At 46.7% G+C, this 10365-nt stretch overlaps 1 pseudogene; it reads left to right on the top strand.

Moving 5' to 3' along the window:
- Window positions 1-1367: 1367 nt before the first annotated feature.
- LOC119302345 lies at window positions 1368-7939 on the top strand (annotated as a pseudogene).
- The last annotated feature ends 2426 nt before the right edge of the window (window positions 7940-10365 follow it).

A 10365-nucleotide genomic window follows, 5' to 3' on the forward strand; every position in this document is an offset into this window, starting at 1 on the left:
CGCAATGCCGCGGCCGACGAGAAGGAGGACCTCGTCAACAAAGCGCACGCCATCCTCATGCTTGGCATGGGCCGTCCGGCCGGGTTCCCTGCAGCGGCCGTCGGCCCGGCGAGCACAGGCTCGTCGGTCGCCCGGCCTACACACTGCCAATCGCCGACCTCGCGCACCGCGCCCATGTCGCCCGACTTTCCTCCGCCAAGGCATGACGGCTAGACCCGTTTCTCGAGGTCGCCGGACATGGGCTTGTTCGCGCCGTCGACACCGCGCCCCGCGACCGTCATCGACCTCAACGTCACGCCTGGGTCAAGACCAACTCCAAGGTTGATGACATACGTGATGCCTCATCCATGACATTGCATGACACTTTGCATGGCATGATGTCCCTAAAGGATGTGAGGGACAAGAAGAAGCGGCAAAGCAAGGAGGAGCAAATGAAGCAATACCTAGACCTTCAAAGAAAGAAACTTGAGATAGAGGAGGCGGCCAAGAGGAGGAAGATCGACATGGAGGAGGTGGCCCGGCAAAGGCATCCCGACATGGAGGAGGCGGCCCGGCAAAGGCAGCTCGACATCGAGGCCGACAATGTCAAGGCCAGGCAGAGGCAGCTCGACACCGAGGCCATGAATGCCGCCACCAAAGCGAAGGAGGTGGCCCTTGCGATTATGAGCGTGGACTTGTCGAAGATGAGCGACAAGACGAGGGCCTGGTTCGAGGCCAAGCAGAAGGAGATGCTCGACGCCGAAGGCCTGAACTAGGTCGTCCGATCGGCTGTGGCCGTTCTTTTTGGAGGTTGACATGAGTGTCGCCCGCCCGCTAGGCCGCTGGCTGTGTGCCGGCGAGAAAACATTCATTTTGATGGCCGGCTGTGTTGTCGGCCGCTGACTGTGTTGCCGGCGAGAACAACTATTCATTTTGGAAGGTGGTTGTGTTGCCGGCCGCTGGCTGATGCCGGTGATGAACGTGTAGGCCGCTGGCTCTGTTGCCGGCGTGATGAACCGGGGCCGCTGGCCTGAACTAAGGCTTGGTAGTTGAAACGTTGGTTTTGATTTTTTAAATAAATATGGACATGATGGGGCAAATGGATGCGGCCGCGCGCTGGGCGTACGGCCACCGCATCCCAGTACACGCCCGAATACGACCCAAATCCCTATCAAACAGACAGAATCCGATTACGCGGTGGAGTTGGCCTTACCGACCTACTGCGCCGCCTCCGGCCATCTCTCAAATATGGGACTATCGTACTGGCGGCGGAGGAAAGCATGTGCGTCCCTTCCCGTCGTGGCAAACGGAAGCGAAATCAAAGCCTCACTCTGTTTTCTCTGCGCCCTCTCCCTGACCCTTCTCCTCTTAGGCTTAGCCTTGTTTGGCTGTAATGGCTGGACTGGAGGACCTGAAGCGGAGGCTGCAACCCATCTTCTTCGACGCCGATGGCAATGTTGTGCCGCCCCCCGCCGCCGACGGGACATCCGACGACTCCAGCTCTGACGACTGCGAGGTAACCACTCTCTTCGTTTCAGCCGTTTGGCCAGTTCGCTGAGATCTATGTTTATCTTCATTCTGTTCAACCAACCAAATTCCTTGCTTATGTTGCTCATAGTATGTTTTTTCTTAAGCCTGCTATAAAAATATATATGATGCTCATATTTAATCTTACTTTTGTAAAGGTTTTGGATAGTGGAACTGTCAATTTATTGAGTAGGTCCTCTGATGAATATAACATCAGTAAGCTTGGCTTCCATTAACGAACAACCAGACCAGAGGGGGACTATGCTACAGATAAGGCATATCGATGCTCTTGTCATGATATGCATATTTTTGATTCTGTTGGTATTGGTGCAAGCAGCGTTGTCCATAGAGCTATTTATGTACCAGTCCATCGAGTTTTGGCACTCAAGAAAATTAGCATTTTTGACAAGGTGAGTGCAAAACTTTTTATAGTCCATATGCCATAAGCTGACATCTCTAGGTTCCCCTTACATGAAACAAAATCTATGGATACCCCTTTTTTTCTTTTTCTTTTAATTAACTTTCACATGGAACTACAAGTGTAGAATTCATAGCTTATTCTCCATTTAATGCCTATTCATAGACATTGTTTGGACCAAGCTTATTCTCTTTATATTTATTATAACGTATTCTCTGATATATATTACAGGAAAAGAGACAACAGATTCTTAATGAGATCACAACGTTATCAGCAGCATCTTGTTATCCAGGTTTAGTTGAATTCCAAGGAATTTTTTACACTCCGGACTCTGGAGAAATATACTTTGCTCTTGAGTATATGGATGGTGGTTCATTAGCAGATATTATCAGGGTCAAGAAATTCATAACAGAACCAGTTCTTTCACATATGCTACAGAAAGTGTTGCTAGTACGTGTCTCTTGCCTCCATATGTTCTGATGTTAGCTCTATTCAAATCAGGCCTGTGAAATTTAAGTGACTAGTTAGTCTCTGTTAATTTATTAGGCTCTGCGCTACTTGCATGAAGTGAGGCGTTTAGTTCACAGAGATATAAAGCCAGCAAATTTGCTTCTAAATCTAAAGCGTGATACGAAAATTACAGACTTTGGTGTAACTTCTGGACTGCATGATTCAGTTACCATGGTATGCTACTTCTTGGTGATCGAAACTTCTCTTAGGAACAGCAAGCTGTTCTAAAATAGTATTAAGTGGAAATCTGACTATCTAGATTGAATAAGCGGTATATATGTGTAGTAATTGTCTTCCAGTGTGCTACCTTCCTGGGCAGTGTCACATATATGTCTCCCGAGAGAATTCGGAACGAAAATTACTCATATGCTGCTGATATCTGGAGCCTTGGACTAACAGCATTGGAGTGTGCAACTGGAAGATACCCATATGATGTAAATGGGGGCGAGGCCGACCTCATGCTGCAGGTGAGGTGGTTGGCGGTCAAGCAGTGTTCATTTGTATAATTTTCTACTGCCTTTCGTGATCATCTTATTTATGGAAAAAAAATCATGATCTCATTTATGTGCATCTGTTGGTATATTGTTAATTAAAGCTGTTTTCGAAATTTGGCTTGTTTTTCGTAGGCGTTCTACATCTGTTTCGGAATTTCTACTGGATTTAGAACTTCTATTTCATTTCTGCTTTCCAACATGAATGGTCTGACAATAATGCAATACTAGTTCGGTAGTTCCTCTTGTGAGTATTATATTATTGATGTATAGTGCAATCCTCCTTTCCCACCTTACTGTGTTGCAGTCTTGCAGATATTGGAAGATCCATCGCCAACACCACCACAACATATGCATTCAGAAGAGTTTTGCTCGTTCATTGATGCTTGCTTGCAGAAAGATGCTGATGCAAGACCAACATGTAATGAGGTAAAGTGACGTCTAGTACAATTACTTTTTTCAAGAGAAACGATACGAGGGTTTCCAACTGCGTAAATCTTGTGATAATCTTTATTTATTATTTAATTTTTGTGGGGAGTGATAAACTTTATTATGCAGTAAGTATAGGATTTTGCGACACTATCTGAGAGTAATGTCTGATGGATGTTTCAGCTCTTTAGTCAACAGATTAGCGGTCTAAGGTGTGTCTGAGGTGATAATTGCAAAAAAGCGGTCTCATATGTTGAATTGTTTTACAAATTATTCATTGTCAACTAACTACATAAATAGGTTATTTGCAACAAAGACGAAATGGGGTTTATTTTCCTCTCTGAAAGAAAAATCTTATTTGAATTACATACTGAATATCTTGTAGCTTTTGTCTCATTCCTTCATCAAGAAATACGAGGGACCTGGTGTGGACTTGGCAGAGTACAACAAAAGTGTTCATGATCCAGCGGAAAGATTATCGCAGATAGCACATGTGAGTTCCTAATAGCTTTCGTTATCTTCTGTTTTTCCTGTTCTGCTGCCTTTCCATATGGAGGAAAATGAACCTGATGTTCCACAAGTTCACATACAATGATGTTGGCTATGCTTAGACAATAGAACATTCCGACAATTCAACAAATAAACTGACTCTTACTGCAGTTGTTTCAATCTTTTTAATCTGGTTTCTTGCTATCCGGGATTCAAAATATTCATGTTAAAATTTTTGACCTCATTGAGGATTTCGGTTGCCACAAGCATAGTTTAAAAAACCGGACCGGGCCAGTGGTCGGACCGGGAAAAACCGAACCGGCGGCCTCGGCCGTTTTTTAAGCTAATAAGACCGTTCTGCAATTGGACCGGAGAAAACCAGTCAAGCCGGCCGGTTTTCTGAAAAAAAAAACGCTAAATAAACCAGGCCTTTGAACTGGAAAAAACCAGGAAAATGGTTAATGTAGAATTTGGGAGAAGCGGGAGTAGTAGGCATTGCGTGCTCATGGCCCAATAACCAACTCGGATGTGCTACTTTGTTGTCTATTATAGGGAAGTAATTTTATTCGATCATTGTTTAACACTGTTTTATTTGTCCATTGTCTACTAAATGTATATTATTTTATGGTAAAAAACCGACGATGAACCGATGAACCGGCGGTCCAACTGATGAAAACCTGAACCGACAGGCTCACAGGTTCGATCTTCGGTTCAGTTTTTTAAACTATGGCCACAAGTATATCTCAGAAAAAGAAATTGGAGCAGGGAAAAACATGATTTGTGGTTTTGCTATCCATGGAGTGGGACGAATTTACAGGAACTTTGCCACCGCCAAGTCACTTACCATTTCGCTTGAATATACTCGGCCCTAAACGTTTCTCCCCTCAAATATGAGTGCACCCGTCATGCTCACGCGGCTGCTCACCTCAGCTACAGCCGCTTACGCCGCTGCTCTCTTCACCTCCAACCACTCTTGAAATAGTCTTTTGCCCTGCTTTATAGATAAAGCAGCCACCATTTCCACACAAGTAGTTAAAGTGCAGGAAAGTAAATAGAAGGTCTGCTGGGGCACAAATAAGCCCAAAAGCAAAAAAGAAAAGGCGACACAAGACTCCGCAGAGTTAAAAGATCAACTGACAGGGGGCGAAGCGAGTTGGCGGACTGCCACCAGAAGATCATCAATCATGCCGTCTAGCCGGTCCCTGTCCCGCTGCCTACAAAGCGGGTACCACTGCCGCAAGAAGGCCAAAATTTTAAACACAGAGTCAGAAGCACACTGCAAGAGGACTCACTTGATAACCATCTTGTCACGTACAGTCCATTGGGTCCAGGTAATCACTGCGAACACTAACCTGAAGAGGCGCCTCCTCCTACCGGTATGTTTGGCCTGAGCCTCCAGGAACTCGCTCAGGTCCGGCGCCTGCCACTCAAGCGCTAGAGCCTCACGGACAAAGTTCCATAAGGAGGCAGCGGGACGAGAGAAGAAAATGTGGGTCCTGGTCTCCTGGATTTGGAAACCACACAAAGAAGGCTAAGGCCATCACCCAGCCCATGCCGCTTCGCCACCTCCAAACCCGATGGGAGGCGATTACAGAGCAGCTGCCAAACAAAGATTTTGATCTTCAGGCAGTGGAGCTTTTCACAAGTGGGAGGTCCACACAAGGGTCGACACACAATAGAGGGCACGGTATGCCAACCCGGCAGAGAAGAGTGCCGAGGAGGTGACTGTGCCAAGACACGACGCCCGGCGACCTAAACAGCGATGATGGAAGAGCCGTCCGCAACTCGGTCTAGGCTAAGGTTTCCTTTGGCCGAATGTTCGTTGGAACGGTATGTCCCAATTCCCATTGTGGGCCGCCGAGGCTACCAAGAGCACCGGATCCGAGCAAATCATGAAATGGTCCGGGAATTTGGCACGCAACGTGGTCCTACCGAGCCACGGGTCGAGCCAAAAGAGGGTACCCTCGCCATCGCCTATGAAGAATTGATACCCAAGTGAATCTCATGCTTGATCGACTGGAGGGATTTCAAGAACTGAGATCCTTCCCAACGGTCACAAGCCAGGAGAGGGTGGCCCTGCAGGTGTTTGGCTTTTATAAGCTGCAGCCATAGGCCACCCTCGTCCCCATGGATCCGCCACACCCACCTCAGCATGAGTACCACATTTGAACTGCTCCCAGGGGCAGCAGAAGTGTGCTCGCTGTTGATGTATAAATGTATTGCCTAGTCTCTTCCATCAGATTGGTCTTTTGGTTGCATTGACTAGAGCATGCACTTCTACATGGTATTAGAGTCAAGAGGTCTTGAGTTCAAGACCGGCTGGCGCAATTAAATTGCAGGCCACTTTCGGTCCACGTTTAGGCCTGAGGGAGCCACACGTGAGGGGGAGTATTGACATATGAATGTATTGCCTAGTCTCTTCCATCAGATCGGTGTTTTGGTTGCATTGGGTAGAGCATGCACTTCTACACTCCCCACGGTGGAGCACATCCAAACCGGAAAAGAGAGAAGAAAAAAAGGAGGTGTGCTCCTGCACGAACCACAGATCTGCTGCTCCCGCGCTGGAGCACATCGGAACCCGAAAGGAAAAATGAAGGTGTGCTTCCATCGCGGGTGGAGCACATGAAGTTGTGAACCTTAGGTTCATTTCAGATATGGCTGGTAAATTTGGTTACACTTGAAGTTGTGAACCTTAGGTTCATTGATCTATGTGTAGTAAAAGATCAAGTACTTTCTGAAAAAAGAATGTAGGCCTCCTCATCTAAGAGTATTACCTTTTGATACCGAAATGCTGTTTCCTGACTACAGGCAAACCGCGTACTCATTTGATATTGAATATGTGTTAGGTTCATTGATCTATGTGTAGTAAAAGATCAAGTACTCTCTGAAAAAAGAATGTAGGCCTCCTCATCTAAGAGTATAACCTTTTGATACCGAAATGCTGTTTCCTGACTACAGGCAAACCACGTACTCATTTGATATTGAATATGTGATCTGCCTTTGATACCCTTTGTTTTGAAGGAAGGGTATTTCTTTTACGTATATTGGTACACAAAGGTAAGTTCCTTGCTTGTTGCTTGAATCATAGGCAGATGTCTGAGTGCATGTTTGCTCTAATACATTAGCCAGAGATATATAGTTTGGTAGCGTTTGTTAAGTCAACTACTCATCTACGTGACTTACGGCCATTGTTATGTTTATTGCAGATGCTTGCTGTACATTACTACCTGATCTTTGGTGTCACATGAAGTCATTCTATGGACAAGATTCTACTTTCAGGTAGAGGAATATCTTGGGCTACGTTTCTCTCGTAGTAACCAATCCCTTACTGTATTTTCCAGTTGTCCAAAATACCTTAGCTTCCACTGTTGCTTGGATCACATGTCTTTATTATGCTTGGCTGCGGAACTATAATTGAACTTTCTTTCCTGTTATTTTACATGAACTGTGCAGACTTATTGACATGATATTTTTATTCTAGTTTCTCAGGGGAAACACATGTCGGTAAGAGCGACATATTCGATACTTTGTCAAGAATAAGGGAAATGCTAAAAGGTAACAGCCGTTGCGAGAAGATTGGCCGTGTGATGGAGAAGGTTTACTGTCGTGCGCATGGGGAAGAAGGGATGAGTGTCCGAGTTTCTGGATCATTCATTATGGGGAACGAGTTCCTTGTGTGCGCAGATGGGTTTTGCGCTGAAGGGATGCTAAGCATGGTCGAACTCTCTCCCGACATTCTCAGCAAGCAGGCAGGCCATTTCCAGGAAGATTTTTTCATGGAGCCAGGGACTGCCATGGGATGCTATGTGATATCAAAGCAAGAATTGCACATCGGCGTATCATGAAGTCATTCGCCTTCTTGCATGCAATCATTACATATGATGATTTTTGTGCTTTTTACTGCCGTGCATTTGCTGAACTGATCTATCATGCATGTTATCTTCCCATTTGACGCTGAAGAAAATAATCTTCTAGCATATCGACATATATCGACATTGAGATATTGGAATCTATTATTTTTCTCGAATACGCACGAGTGTGCGTATTACATATTAATAGAAGGAAAAGGGGGAAGAGCCCCATCCGTGAATATTTACATGGCGTTTACACAACGCGATCCACCGTGGTCTCTAGGTGGATTACTCACCGTGTACCCACCCATCTACTCCTACACCTACAGGGAAAATGTTAAGATCAGCGTGCTCCAGATCACACCCTCTGATTCTATCCTCCATAGCACATGTCGCACATCCGGGCTTTTTCCATCAAATACAATTGAATTCCGATGCTTTCACAACTCCCACGTAACCAATACCTGGATGGCAGGAGGTCTTGGCATATCTTCCAATATGTGTTGCGTGTGTGCTCCACGTCAATAGGTCCTCTCGTGTGATGATGCAATCCTCTCCGTGTGATGATGCAAGGCCGAACATACCCACAATTAGTCCACACTTCTCTCGCAAAGACGCATTCAGTCAGGAGGTGGTTAATAGTTTCGTCTTCCTGATCATAGAAGGGGCAAGTGTCCTGATGTGGAAGCCCTCGCCGTGCCAGCCTGTCTGATGTCCACACTCTATTCATAAGTGCAAGCCATGCAAAGAAGCGATGCCACAAGGGGGCATTTGATGCCCATGTGAAGCTTGCCGTGGGTGAAACGTGTTGTGTGGCGAACTTAGCCGCGTATGCCGATCTGACCAAAAACTGGCCATCCTTCTCCCACGACCACATTAGTTGGTCCGGCCGCTGTGCATCCAAGTTCGTTCTTTCCACATGTGTCTAAAGTTGCAGGAATTGGTCTAGCTCGCCCTCGTTCATGTCCGGTCCAACATCTCTTGCCCATATTGCGTGTAATATTGCATCCTCAACTGTTCTGGTGTTCCTCGCCTTCCTCGGTACCTTTGCATATATCTCCAGAGCGAGCTCATGTAGGCGGTAGCCATTGCACCACCTATCCTCCTAGAATAAGGTCGTCCGGCCGTCCCCGAGAGACGTTCTTGCCGCCGCTTGAAAAAGGGCTCTGGCCTCATCTGGTATGCTGAACTTGAACTCCGCCCAAGATCTAGTTGTGTCTGCCTGCTGAAGCCACAACCACTTTGCTTGGAGTGCGACATTCATCCACTTGAGATTTGTCACTCCAAGTCCACCTGCCCATCTTGGCCAGCACATCATCTCCCATGCGACCGCACATTTGCCTCCACCAGCATCTTCTTTCCCACACCATAAAAAGCCTCTGCATATTTTCACCGTCTTGATCGTTTTTGTTGGCAGTTCCATGGCAAGCATGGAATGCACCAGGATAGCGGACAAGACCGACTGAACAAGGATCATTCTATTGCTCTTGGGCAGTGAGGCTGCCTTCCAAAACGGCAAGCGCGTTGCAAGTTGCTCTACCAGGTCCTAGAACTGCGCTGCACTTTGCTTCTGAATAGAGAGTGGCAGGCCCAGGTATCGGCAAGGGAAGGTGGCTGTTGTACAATCCAGCATTCTGGACAGCAGTTGCATTTCCTCTAGAGTGCACCTGATCGGTAGTGCAGAGCTTTTCTGCCTGTTAACCCTGAGACCCGAGGCGTGTCCAAACAAGTCCAGGATCGCCGAGCAAGTCAGGATGTCTTTTTTGCTTTGGCTTCAAGAAGATCATCACGTCATCAACATACATAAAAATCCGATGTTTCAATCCAGTCCCTGCCAGGGGGGTCAGCAAATCCACCACCGTGCAAACAACCTCTGAAGTGGCTCCATGCAGAGTATGAACAACATGGGTGAAAGGGGGCTTCCTTGCCTTAAACCTTGGCAATTGAAGATTGTTTCCCCAGGTACACCATTCACCGAGATCTTTGTGGATGTGGTCGCAAGTAACCCATAGATCCAGGATATCCACTTTGTGCCGAAACCCATCTGCGTCAGCACTTCAAGCAAGAAAGGCCATTGGACGGAATCGAAAGCTTTAGATATGTCTAGCTTGACGAGAGCCGTAGGGCCCTTCAGAGCATGCAATCTACGTGTCGTCCCTTGCACTAACATGAAGTTGTCATGTAGGGATCTTCCCCGCACAAACGCACTTTGATGATTGCCCACCAGGAACGGTAGATCGGTTGCGAGTCTGGTGGCCAATACCTTGTCAAAAAAAATTCACCGCTCCATGATTTAGACTGACTGGCCTAAAGTCTTTGATGTCCACCACTCCGACCTTCTTCGGCAAGAGTGAAACTGTGGCTTTATTGATTTCCTGCATCCCCCTCATGTCTCCACAATGGAATTCTTTGAGTGCTCTCATGAAATCTTCCCTGATAATCATCCAAGAAGTTGTGTAGAAATGTCCTGTGAACCCATTTGGCCCTGGCGCCTTGTCCAAGGGCATTGCTCTGATAACCTTCTTGACCTCATGAGTAGAGAATGGCGCGTCCAGGTGCACCAGGTCCCTCCTCGGCAGCCCCAGCACCTCTAAGTTTAGAGTGCAGCTCCTCTTCGTGGCTGACCCCAAGAGTTTCCCATAGTATGCATCTACTGCTTGTGTAATGCTCT

This window comes from Triticum dicoccoides, chromosome 5A, assembly GCF_002162155.2.
Source record: "Triticum dicoccoides isolate Atlit2015 ecotype Zavitan chromosome 5A, WEW_v2.0, whole genome shotgun sequence".
Taxonomy (NCBI): Eukaryota; Viridiplantae; Streptophyta; class Magnoliopsida; order Poales; family Poaceae; genus Triticum; species Triticum dicoccoides.